This window comes from Narcine bancroftii, chromosome 13, assembly GCF_036971445.1.
Source record: "Narcine bancroftii isolate sNarBan1 chromosome 13, sNarBan1.hap1, whole genome shotgun sequence".
Classification (NCBI taxonomy): domain Eukaryota; kingdom Metazoa; phylum Chordata; class Chondrichthyes; order Torpediniformes; family Narcinidae; genus Narcine; species Narcine bancroftii.
In genome coordinates this window covers 48,430,964-48,444,667 of record NC_091481.1, presented here as the reverse complement: position 1 = coordinate 48,444,667, position 13,704 = coordinate 48,430,964, and positions in this window count along the sequence as shown.

Below are 13,704 nucleotides of genomic sequence, written 5' to 3'. Positions count from 1 at the left end.
AGCAGTGGGGAATAGATAGCGAACTGAGGGGAATGCAGGGAACAGTGGTCAAAATTGTGTTAAAGGTAGGGAACATTGATAAACAGTGGGGAAAAGTGGGGAACAGTGTGGGATCATCTGGTTAAAATTGCGGAGCATTGAAGAAATGTGGAAACAGTGTTGAGCAATGAGGTATAGAGTGGAACAGATGGCGAAATGTGGAGAACTGGGGAAGAGTGGGGAAAAGTGGGAAACAGATTGTGAAATGAGGGAAACAGTGGGGATCCATGGGGAACCGTGTGGTACTTGTCGGAAACAGCTGTGGAACAGTAGGGAACAGATGGCAAACAGTGGGGAACAGGTGAGCAGCAGTGGGAAACTGGAGAACAGATGCGGAACTGATAGGTACCAGTGGGGAACATTGGTGAAATGGGGTGGGGATATCTGCTGGGGAACAGTGGGGACTTCTGGTGAACCTGTTTTGAACAGGTGGGAATCAGTGAGAAACAAATGGTGAACAAGGTGGAACCTTGGGGAACACTGTAGAACAATGGTGAATGGAGCGGTATAGTGGGGAGGAGGCAGGAGCATATGTGGAATTGATGGAGAACAGTGGGGAACAGAGGGGAATGATGTGGAACAGTGGAACTCAGAGAATATCAGGGGAGAACAGTGGTTTACAGATGGTGAACAGTGGAGAAAATGTGGAAACAGATTGGGAAATTAGGAAAAAAATGGGGATCTATTGGGAACCGTGTGGAACTTGTGGGAAACAACAGTGGAACCGTAGGGAACAGATGTTGAACAGTGGGGAACAGGTGAGCAGCAGTGGGAAACATTGGAGCAATGGTGGGAAACTGTGGCACAAGAATGGGGACAGATGACGAACTGTGGAGAATCTGGGGAAATGTGGTTAACTTTGGGGAAAGTGGGGAACAGAATGGAAAATTAGGGGAATTGTGCGGGACAGTGTGCACAGGGGTAAACTGATGGAAAATGATTGGCGTAGTGGGGAACTGGTGAAAAACCGATGGTGAACTGTGGTGAATATTGGGCATTATTGAGTCTATGTGGGGAACAGTGGGGAATGTGGGAAACAGCTGTGGAACAGTAGGGAACATGTGGGGAACAGTGGAAAAGAGGTGAACAGCAGTGGGAAACAGTGGAGAAGAGATTTGCAACCGATGGAGAACTCTGTCGAACAGTGCGGAACAGTGGTGAAATGGTGGTGAAATGCTGCGGAACTGTGGTGAACCGGGGAACAGTTGAGAACTTGTGGAAAATATGGCAGAAAGTGGGGAACAGATTGGGAAATGAGGGGAACAGAGGAGAACAGTGGGGAAATGTGGGGAACAGTGGAGAAGAGTGGTGAAATAGGTGGGAACTGCTGGGGAACTGCAGGGACCTCTGGTTAACATATTTTGAACGGATGGGGTACAGTGTGGAAGAAATGGTGAACAGTTTGGAAGCGTGGGGAACACTGCAGAACAATGCAGAATGGAGGGGAATAGTGTAGAGCAGGCGGTAACAATTAGAAAATGGGAACAGTAGGGAACACTGCAGAATGGTGGAGAAAAGAGGGAAACAGTAGGGAGCAGTGGAAACAGATGTGGAACTGATTGGATGCAGGGAGGATGTGTGGGGAACAGATGAGAAACTGCTGGGAAACAGTAGAAATTGGTGGGGAACAGTTGCACAACAGGTGAAGAACAATGGGATACAGCAAAGCAATGTGGAGAACAGTGGAGAATATGGGGAATGTTGGGGAACTGGGGAACAGTGGGGAACTGTAGGGAGCATAGGTAAACAGTGGGGAATAGCGAAGAACTAGAGATAAATTGAAAACAGAGGGGAATAATTCGTAACAGTGGGAACAGAACGTAAATGGGGAGAACAATGGGGAACAGATGGGGGAAGAGTGGTCAAAATTGTGTGGCAGGTGGAGAACAGTGAGTAACATTGGAAAACATTTGGTGAACATCTCGGGAACATCTGGTGGATAGGGTACTCTGAACATTAAGGAATGAAGAGAAAAGATTGGAACAGCAGTTGAAACTGCAGAATAGTGGACAACAGCGGGGCACAGAATGGAATAAGGGTAAACAGATGGGAACACTGCACAACAGTGAAGAACAGACGGGAGCAGTGGGGAACAGAACAGAACAGTGGGGAGCACTGGGGAACAGTGGGAAACAGATGGCGATCAATGGAGAATGGGATAACAGAGGAAAAAGGTTCGGGAACAGCTGGAGAACAGTGAAGAACATTGAAGAAATGTGGGGATCAGTGGGGAACTGAGAGGAAGAGTGGGGACCAGTTGGAAACAGATTTCGGAATAATGGGGAAGAGTGGGGAAAAATGGTGAAAACTGGGGATCAGAGCGTATCAGGAGAGAGCAGTGAGCATCAGATGGTGAACCATCAAGAACGTAGGGAACAGTGGTCAAAAGAGTGTTACAGGTGGACAATAGTGGGGAACAGTGGTAAACCCTTGGGGACAGCTGGGGAAAAGTGGAGAATAGTGGGCAACAAATGGCAACATTGAGGAACAGAGGGAACAGATGATGAACTGGGGAAAACTGCAGAAATGTAGTGAACAGGTAATAGTGGGGAGCAGTGCGGAATGGTTAGCGAACTGTGTAGCGGGGTACAGTGGAGAAAAGTGAGGAGGAGTGCGGAATGGTGTGGGACAGTGGGGAATGTGGGGAAGAGTGGTGAAAATTGTCTAAAAGGTGGGGAACAAAGAGAAGCAGTGGGGAACAGTGTGGGATCAGCTGGTTAAAATTGGGGAACATTGAAGAACTGTGGAAAACAGTGTGGTGCAATGGCTTAGAGTGTGGAACAGATGGCGAACTGTGGAGAATGGGGGAACAGTGGGAAAAGTGGGAAACAGATTGAGAAATGAGAGAAACAGTGGATATCCATGGTGAACATTGTGGAACATGTGGGAAACAGCTGTGGAACAGTAGGGAACAGATGGCAAACAGTGGGGAACAGGTGGGGAGCAGTGGGAAACTGTGGAGAATTGGTGGGGAAATGCTGCAGAAGAGAGAAGACAGATTATGAACTGTGGAGAACCTGGGGAAATGTGGGTAACTATGGGGAAAGTGGGGAACAGATTGGGAAATGAGGGGAACATTTGGGATCCATGGGGAACAGTGGGGGAACATCGAGTCAGTGGGGCAATTGGGAGAAAATGCTGCGGAACCGTTGGGTACTGGTGGGGAACAGCTGGGGCAAAGTTGGGGTACAGGTGAGGAGCAGTGGAAAAATGTAGAATAGATGGGGAACTGATAGATACCAGTTGGGTACATTGATTAAATGGTGGGGAACTCCTGGGGACCTCTTTTCTCCACTGCTCCACAATATTTTCGAATATTTCTAATCGTTTAACATATAACATAACAATTACAGCACGGAAACAGGCCATTAGGCCCTTCTAGTCTGCACCGAACCAAACACCCCTTTCTAGTCCCACCTCCCTGCACAATGCCCATAACCCTCCATCTTCTTCTCATCCATATACCTGTCCAACCTTTTCTTAAATAATACAATTGACTCCGCCGCCACTATTTCTCACGGAAGATCATTCCACACGGCTACCACTCTCTGAGTAAAGAAGTTCCCCCTCATGTTACCTCTAAACCTCTGCCCCTTAATTCTTAACTCTTGTTTTAATCTTTCCTCCTCTTAACGGAAATAGTCTATCCACATCCACTCTGTCTATCCCTTTCATAATCTGAAATACTTCTATCAAATCCCCTCTCAACCTTCTACGCTCCAAAGAATAAAGACCTAATCTGTCCAATCTCTCCCTATACTCTAGATGCTTAAACCCAGGTAACATTCTGGTAAACCTTCTCTGCACTCTCTCCACTCTGTTTATATCCTTCCTATAATTAGGCGACCAGAACTGCACACAGAACTCCAAATTAGGCCGCACCAACGTCTTATACAATCTCAACATCACCTCCCAACTCCTATATTCCATGCAATGATTGATAAAGGCCAGCATACTAAAAGCCTTCTTCGCCACTCTATTCACGTGAGTTTCTACCTTCAGGGAACGATGTACCGTTACTCCTAAATCTTTCTGCTCTTCTGTATTCCTCAATGCTCTCCCATTTACCACGTATGTCCTATTCTGATTCTTCTTACCAAAATGAAGCGCCTCACACTTATCAGCATTAAATTCCATCTGCCATTTTTCAGCCCACTTTTCTAAGCAGCCCAAATCCCTCTGCAATCCTTGAAAACCTTCTTCATTATCCACTATTCCACCTATCTTAGTATCGTCTGCATATTTACTAATCCAATTCACCACTCCATCATCTAGAACATTAATGTATATAACGAAGAACAAAGGGCCCAATACAGATCCTGGAGGCACACCACTGGTCACCGGCCTCCAACCTGACAGACAATTATCCACTACCACTCTCTGGCCTCTCCCTTTCAGCCAATGTTCAATCCATTTGACTATCTTAAAATTTATACCTAAAGACTGCACCTTCCTAACTAACCTTCCATGTGGTACCTTATCGAAGGCCATTAGACAACAGCCACTGCGCTACCCTCATCCACATTCCTAGTCACTTCTTCAAAAAATTCAATCAGATTGGTCAAACATGACCTTCCTCCCACAAATCCATGTTGAGTGCTCCTGATCAGACCCTGTCTATCCAGATGTTTATAAGTACTATCTCTAAGAATTTTCTCCATTTATTTACCTACCACAGACATCAAACATTTATCCAGTCTTATCAAATGTTCCACCCGTACTCCATAGTTCGCCACATGTTCCCCACTGTTTCCCTCGGGGAGCACTGGGGAACGGTGGGAAACAGATGTCGAACAATCAAGAAAGTGGTAACAGAGAGAAACAGATCGGGAACAGCTGGAGAACGGTGGAGAACATTGAAGAAATGTGGGAATCAGTGGCGAAATATAGGCAGGATTGGTAAACAGTGGGAAACAGTGAAGAACTGTAGGGATCAATGGGGAACAGAGGGGAATAATTCGTAACAGTGGGGAACAGAGCGTAAAAGGGGAGAGCAGTGGTGAACAGATGGCGAATCGTGGGAAAGAGTGTTAAAAAGTGTGTTGAAGGTGGGGAACAGTGAGGAACATTGGAAAACATTTGGTGAACATCTCGGGAACAGCTCGTGGATAGAGCGCAACAGAGATTGAACATTAAGGAATGGAGAGAAAAAATGGGAACAGCAGTGAAAACTGCAGAACAGTGGAGAACAGCGGGGAACAAAGGAGAATAATGGGGAGCAGAGTGGAACAGAGTGGAATAGTCGGAACAGATGGGAACAGTGCACAACTGTGTAGAACAGAGGCAAAAAGTGGGGAACAGAGTTGAACAGTTGGGAGCTAGGTAGGAAACAGATGGCGAACAGTCGAGAATGGGGTAACAGAACAAAACAATTTGGAAACAGCTGGAGAACAGTGGGGAACATTGATGAAATGAGGGGATCAGTGGGGAAATGAGAGGAACAGTGGGGAAGGGCTGGAAATAATGGGAAACAATGGTGAACACTGGGGATCTGAGGGTAACTGGCGAGAGCAGTGGGGAACAGATGGTGAACCGTTAAGAACGTGGGGAACAGTGGTCAAAAGTGTGTGACAGCTGGGGAGAAGTGGAGAATAGTGGGCAACAGAAGGAAACAGATGGCAACATTGACGAACAGAGGGAACAGATTGGGAACCTGGGAAAACTGCAGAAAAGTGGTGAACAGGGGAATAGTTGGGAGCAGTGGGGAATAGATAGTGAACAGTGGGGAATGCAGGGAACAGTGGTCAAACTTGTGTGAAATGTGGGGAACAAAGAGAAACAGTGGAGAACAGTGGGGAAGGGTGTGGGATCAGCTGGTTAAAATTGCGGAACATTGAAGAAATGTGGAAACAGTGTGGAGCAATGGGGTACAGAGTGGAACAGATGGCGAAATGTGCAGAACTGGGGAAGAGTGGGGAAAAGTTGGAAACAGATTGGGAAATGAGGTTAACAGTGGGGATCCATTGGGAACCGTGTGGAACTTGTGGCAAACAGCTGTGGAAGAGTAGGGAACAGATTGCGAACAGTGGGGAACAGCTGAGGAGCAGTGGGAAACTGGAGAACAGATGGGGTAACAGAGAGAAACAGATGGGGAACAGCTGGAGATCGGAGGAGAAGATTGAGGAAATGTGGGGATCAGTGGTGAAATGTAGGCAGCATTGGTAAACTGGGAAACTGAAGAACCACTCTTCCCTACGATTCGCCATCTGTTCGCCACTGTTCTTCCCTTTTACGTTCTTTTCCCACTTTTACAAATTATTCCCCTCTGTTCTCAATTTATCCCTAGTTCTTCGCTATTCCCCACTGTTTACCTATGCTCCCTACAGTTATCCACTGTTCCCCAGTTCCACAACTTTCCCCATATTCCCCCCTGTTTCCCACATTTCATCGCTCTATCCCACTATTCTTCGACTGTACTGCAACTGTTCCCCACCAATTTCTACTGTTTCCCAGCAGTTTCCCATCTGTTCCCGACAGTTCCTCCCTGCATCCAATCAGTTCCACATCTGTTCCCCCTGTTCCCTATTTGTTCTCTCTTTTCTCCACCATTCTGCAGTGTTGCCTACTGTTCCCATTTTCTAATTGTTACCGCCTGCTCCATACTATTCTCCTCCATTCTGCATTGTTCTGCAGTATTCCCCACGCTTCCAAACTGTTCACCATTTCTTCCACACTGTGCCCCATCCGTTCAAAATAGGTTAACCAGAGGTCCATGCTGTTCCCCAGCAGGTCCTACCCATTTCACCACTGTTCTCCACTGTTCCCAACATTTCCCCACTGTTCTCCACTGTTCCCCTCTTTTCACAATCTGTTCCCCTCTTTCTGCCACATTTTCCCAAGTTCTCCACTGTTCCCCGGTTCCCCACAGTTCCGCAGCAGTTCACCACCATTTCACCACTGTTCCGCACTGTTCACCACAGTTCTCCATGAGTTGCGCATCTCTTCTCCACTGTTACCCACTGCTGCTCACCTCTTTCATACTGTTCCCCACATGTTCCCTACTGTTCCACACCTGTTTCCAACGTTACCCACTGTTCCCCACATAGATTCAATAATGCCCAATATTCACCCCAGTTCCCCATCGGTTTTTCACCAGTTCCCCACTACGCCAATCATTTTCTACCAGTTTCCCACTGATCACTCTGTCCCCCACAATTCCCCTCATTTTCCAATCTGTTCCCCACTTTCCCCACAGTCAACCACATTTCCCCAGGTTCTCCATTATTCGTCATCTGTCCCCACTCTTCTGCAGCAGATCCCCGCCTTTGCTCCACTCTTTCCCACTGCTCCTTACAAGTTCCCCACTGTTCAACATCTGTTCCCTACTGTTCCACTGTTGTTTCCACAAGTTCTACACGGTTCCCCATGGATCCCCACTGTTTCCCTCATTTCCCAATCTGTTTCCAACTTCTCCCCACTCTTCCCCCTTTCTCCTCATTTCGCCATCTGTTGCACTCTGTACCCCATTGCTCCACATTGTTATAACATTTCTTCAATATTCCACGATTTTAACCAGCTGATCCCACAATGTTCCCCACCGTTCCCCACTCTTTCTCTCTGTTTCCCACCTTTCACACAAGTTGGACCACTGTTCCCCTGTTCCCCTGTTCACCATATTTCTGCAGTTTTCCCCAGTTCCCCATCAGTTCCCTCTGTTCATCAATGTTGCCATCTGTAGCCTTCTGTTGCCACTATTCTCCACTTCTCCTCAGCTGTCACACACTTTTGACCACTGTTCCCCACGTTCTTAACGGTTCACAATCTGTTCCCCATTGCTCTCGCCTGATACCCTCATATCCCCAGTGTTCACCATTGTCTCCCATTATTTCACTATCTGTTTCCAACTCTTCCCCACTGTTCCTCTCATTTCCCCACTGATCTCCTCATTTCGTCAATGTTCCCCACTGTTCTCCAGCTGTTTCCGAATTGTGTCCCACTGTTAACCCATTCTCGATTGTTCACCAACTGTTTCCTACATTGCTCGTCACTGTTCTGCCCTATTCCCCACTTCTCCCCTCTCTTCTACACTGTTGTGAAGTGTTCCCATCTGTTCCCCCCTATTCCACTCTGTTCCCCTCTGCTCCCCATTATTCCCCTTTGTTCCCCGCTGTTCTCCACTGTTCTGCAGTTTTCCCTGCTGTTCCCATCGTTTCTCTCCATTCTTTAATGTTCAATCTCTGTTGCGCTCTATCCACGAGCTGTTCCCGAGATGTTCACCAAATGTTTTCCAATGTTCCTCACTCTTCCCCACCTGACACACACTTTTAACCACTCTTCCCCTTTTATGCTCTGTTCCCTACTGTTACGAATTATTCACTGTTCCCCATTGTTTACCAATGGTCCCTTCAGTTCCCGACTGTTCCGCAGTTCCCCACCTTTCCCCATATTGCCCACTGTTCCCCACTGTTCTTCACCTGTTCTTCAACTGTTCCCCATCAATCTCCACTGTTTCCCAGCAGTTTCCCACCTGTTCCCCACAGTTCCTCCCTGCATTCAATCAGTTCCACATCTGTTCTCCTGCTCCCAACTCTTTCCCTCTTTTCTCCACCATTCTGCAGTGTTCCCTACTCTTCCCATTTCCTAATTGTTACCGCCTGCTCCACACTATTCCCCTCCATTCCCCATTGTTCTGCAGTGTTCCCCACGCTTCCAAACTGTTCACTATTTCTTCCACACTGTACCCCATCCGTTCAAATTGGTTAACCAGAGGTCCCCGCGGTTCCCCAGCAGTACACCCACATTTCACCACTATTCTCCACTGTTCTCCACATTTCCTCACTGTTCTCCACTGTTCACAAGTCCCCACAGTTCCGCAGCAGTTCATCACCATTTCACCACTGTACCGCACTGTTCGCCACAGTTCCCCACCGTTCACCTCTGTTCCCCTCATTTCCCAATCTGTTCCCCAGTTTCTGCCACATCTCCCCAAGTTCTCCACTGTTCACCTGTCCCCACAGTTCCGCAGCAGTTCACCACCATTTCACCAGTTCCGCACTGTTCACCACAGTTCTCCAGCAGTTGCGCATCTCTTCTCCACTGTTTCCCTACTGCTTCACAGCTGTTTCCCACATTCCCCACTGTTCTCCAAACAAAATCTATAATGCCCACTATTCACCACAGTTCACCATCGGTTTTCCACCAGTTCCCCACTACGCCCAAGCATTTTCCACCAGTTCCCCACTGTTCACACTATCCCCCATAATTCCCCTAATGTTGCAACCTGTTCCCCACTTTCCCCACCATTATCCACATTTCCCCAGGTTCTCCACTGTTCGTCCCCACTCTTATGCAGCAGTTCCCACCATTGCTCCACTCTTTCCCACTGCTCCTCACCTGTTCCCCACTGTTCCCTGTGGATCCCAAATGTTTCCCTCATTTCCCAATCTGTTTCCCACATTTCCCCACTGTTCCCCCATTCTAAACAGTTTGCTATCTGTTCTCCACCACTCTCCAATATTATTCACTTCTGTCCTCCACTGTTTCGCAGATTTTCCCACTTTCCCCCATCTGTTCCCTCAGTTCCTCATTGTTCTCCCTTACCCTCCACTATTCCCCTGCATTTCCCAATTGTCTGCAGTCTTCCCCACTCTTTCACACTCTTCCCTATTTGTTCTTCACTGTTCCACTCCTGTTCAAAACAGTTTATCCAGAAGGCCTCGCTGTTCCCCAGCAGTTCCCCAACATTTCACTACTGTTGCCTAATGTTCACCATTAGTTCCCCATCTGTTCCCCACTGTTCCACACCTGTTCCTCTTTCCTAATGGTTTCCCCTGCTTCACACTCTTCACCACACTTCACCATCAGTTTCCCACCAGTTCCCCACTGCATCCAAGCAGTTTTGCACCAGTTCCCCAACTTTCACACTGTTCCCCACAATTCACCACATTTCCCAATCTGTTCCCCACTTTCCCCACTGTTACCCATATTTCCGCAGGTGCTCCACTGTTCGTCATCTGTCCCCACTCTTCTGCAGCATTTCCCCGCAATTACTCCACTGTTTCCCACTGCTCCCCGCCTGTTCACCAGTGTTCGCCATCTGTTCCCTACTGTTCCACAGCTGATTCCCAAAAGTTCCATAATGTTCCCCATGGATAACCACTGTTTCCCTCATTTCCCAATATATTTGCCACTTTTCCCCACTGTTCCCCCATTCTCCACAGTCCGCCATCTGTTCCACTCTCTATGCTATTGCACCACACTGTTTTCCACGGTTCTTCAAAGTTCCCCAATTTTAACCAGCTGATCCCACACAGTTCCCCACTGTTTCTCTCTGTATCCCACCTTTTACACAATTTTTACCACTGTTCCCCACATTCCCGTCTGTTCCACTCTGTTCCCCACTGCTCCCCACTATTCCCCTCTCTTCACCACTTCTCTGCAGTTTTCCCCAGTTTCCCATCTGTTCCCTCTGTTCCTCAATGTTGCCATCTGTTGCCCACTATTCTCCACTTTTCCCCAGCTGTCCCCAAGGGTTTCCCACTGTTCCCCACTATTATCCACCTGGCACACTCTTTTGACCACTGTTCCCCATGTTCTTCACGGTTCACCATCTGATACCCATTGCTCTCGCCTGATACCCTCTGATCATCAATGTTCACCGTTATTCCTCACTCTTCCCCATTATTTTGCAATCTGTTTCCAACTGTTCCCAACTGTTCCTCTCAGTTTCCCACTGATTCCCACATTTCGTCAAAGTTCTCCACCGTCGTCCATCTGCTCCCGAACTGTTTCCCTCTGTTACCCCATTCTCCATTCTTCGACATCTGTTTACCACTGTTCCCCAGTGCACCCCATTGGTCTCCTCTGTTCCCCTCTGCTCCCCACTATTCCTCTCTGTTCACCAATTTTCTGCAGTTTCCCCACAGTTCCCCATCTATTCCCACTGTTCTTTAATGTTCCGCTCTGTTGCCCAATATTCTCCATTTTTCCCCATCTCTTCCCCAAGCGTTTGACCACTGTTCCTCTGCCCACCTGTCAAACTCTTTTGAGCACTGTTCCCCATGTTCTCCACGGTTCACCATCTGTTAATGACTGCTCTCCCCGATACTCTCTGAACCATACTGCTCCTCATTATTCCCCTCTATTCCCTACTGTCTTCCATCAGTTCCACATCTGTTCCTGCCTGCTCCCCACTATTATCCTCCATTCCCCATTGTTCTGCAATGATCCCACGGTTCCACTCTGTTCAGGATTTGTTTCTCACAGTTCCCCACCTGTTCAAAACAGGTTCACCAGAGGACCCCACTGGACCCCAGCAGTTCCCAACCATTTGATCAATGTACCAGACTGGTATCTATCAGTTCCCCATCTGTTCTACAGTTTCCCACAGCTCCTCATCTGTTCCCCAACTCTTCCCCAACTGCTCCCCTCCAGTTCCCAAAGGTTCCGCAGCATTTTCTCAAAAGTTCCCCACTGAAACTCGATGTTCCCCCACTGTTCCCCATGGATCCCAAATCTGTTTCCCACTTCTCCCCACTTTTCACCCATTCTAAACAGTTCGTTATCTGTTCTCCACTTATATTCACTTCTGTCCCCCACTGTTTCGCAGTTTTTCCCACTTGTCCCCATCTGTTCCCTCAGTTCCTCATTGTTTGCCCCTACTCCCCTCTATTCCCATCCATTCCCCAATGTTCTGCAGCGTACCGCACGCTTCCAATCTGTTCGCCATTTCTTCTTCACTATTCCCCACCTGTTCAAAACAGGTTATCCAGAAGTCCCCGCTGTTCCCCAGCAGTTCCCCACCATTTCACCACTGTTCCCTACTGTTCCCCACACTTCCCCACTGTTCACCATTAGTGCCCCATCTGTTCTTCACTGTTCCACACCTGTTTCTCTTTCCTCATTGTTCCCACTGCTCCCCACCATTTCTCCACGCTTCCCCACTATTCACCACAGTTCACCATCGATTTCCCACCAGTTCCCCACTGCACCCAAGCATTTTCCACAAGTTCCCCACAGTTCACACTTTCCCCTACAATTCCCCTCATTTCCAAATCTGTTCTCCACTTTCCCCACAGTTAACCACATTTCCCCAGGTTCTCAACTGTTCGTCATCTGTCCCCACTATTCTGCAGCAGTTCCCCACCATTGCTCCACTCTTTCCCACTGCTCCTCACCTGTTCCCCACTGTTCGCCATCTGTTCCCTATCATTCCACTGCTGCTTCCCACAAGCTCCACACGGTTCCCCATGGATCCCCACTGTTTCCCTCATTTCCCAAACTGTTTCCGCATGTTCTCGACTCTTCACAATCTTTAAACCACTGCTCTACCCTGATACTCTCTGAGCCCCACTCTTCCACATTATTCCACTCTGTTCCAAACTGTTCTCCATCAGTTCCACATCTGTTCCTGCCTGCTCCCCACTATACCCCTCCATTCAACATTGCTTGCAGTGTTCCCCAAGGTTCCACTGTGTTCACCATTTGTTTTTCACTGATTCCTATTTGTTCAAAACAGGTTCACCAGAAGTCCCCACTGTTCCCCAGCAGTCCCCCCCCCATCCGATTTCGCCAATGATCCCCACTGGTACCTATCAGTTTCCCCATCCGTTCTCCAGTTTCCCACTGCTCCTCAACTGTTCCCCACTGTTCGCCATTTGTTCAGTATTGTTCCACAGCTGTTTCCCACAAGTTCCACACGGTTCCCCATGGATCCTCACTGTTTCCCTCATTTCCCAATCTGTTTACCACATTTCCCGACTCTTGCCCCGTTCTCCACATTTCGCCATCTGTTCCACTCTGTACCCCATTGCTCCACACTGCTTCCACATTTCTTCAATGTTCCGCTATTTTAACCAGCTGTTCTCACACTGTTCCCCACTGTTCCCCACTGTTTCTCTCTGTTCCCCACGTTTCACACAATTTTGAGCACTGTTCCCTGCATTCCCACTGTTCGCTGTCTATTCCCTACTCTTCCCCACTTTTCCACTGTTCACCACATTTCTGAAGAATTCCCCGGATCCCCATCTTTTCCCTCTGTTCCTCAATGTTGCCATCTGTTGCCTTCTGTTGCCCACTATACTCGACCTCCCAAGATGTCACACACTTTTGACCCCTGTTCCCCACGTTCTTAACGGTTCACCATCTGTTCCACACTGCTCTCGCCTGATACCCTCAGATCCCCAGTGTTCACCATTGTTTCCCATTATTTCGCTATCTGTTTCCAACTCTTCCCCAGTTCCTAAGGAATGGAGAGAAAAGATGGGAACAGCAGGGAAAATTGCAGGACAGTGGAGAACAGCGTGGAACAAAGGGGAATAATGGGGAGCAAAGGGGAATAGAGTGGAATAGGGGGGAAACAGAGGTGAACACTGCACAACAGTGTAGAAAAGAGGGGAGAAGTGGGGAACAGAGCAGAACAGTGTGGAGCAATGGGGAACAGTAGGAAACAGATGGCGAACAGTCGAGAATGGGGTAACAGAGGGAAACAATTCGGAAACAGCTGGAGAACATTGGGGAACATTGACGAAATGAGGGGATCAGTGGGGAAATGAGGATCTCTGTGCGGAGAAGGTTTAACAGTGATGAACTTGTCAGATAATGTGACCCCAGTTTCAGAGTGGGGAGAAGGTTTAACATTGATGAACTGTGTCACATACTGTTACACCAGGTTCACAGTGGGGAGATATTTTAACAGTAATAAACTACTTCAGATACTGTTACACC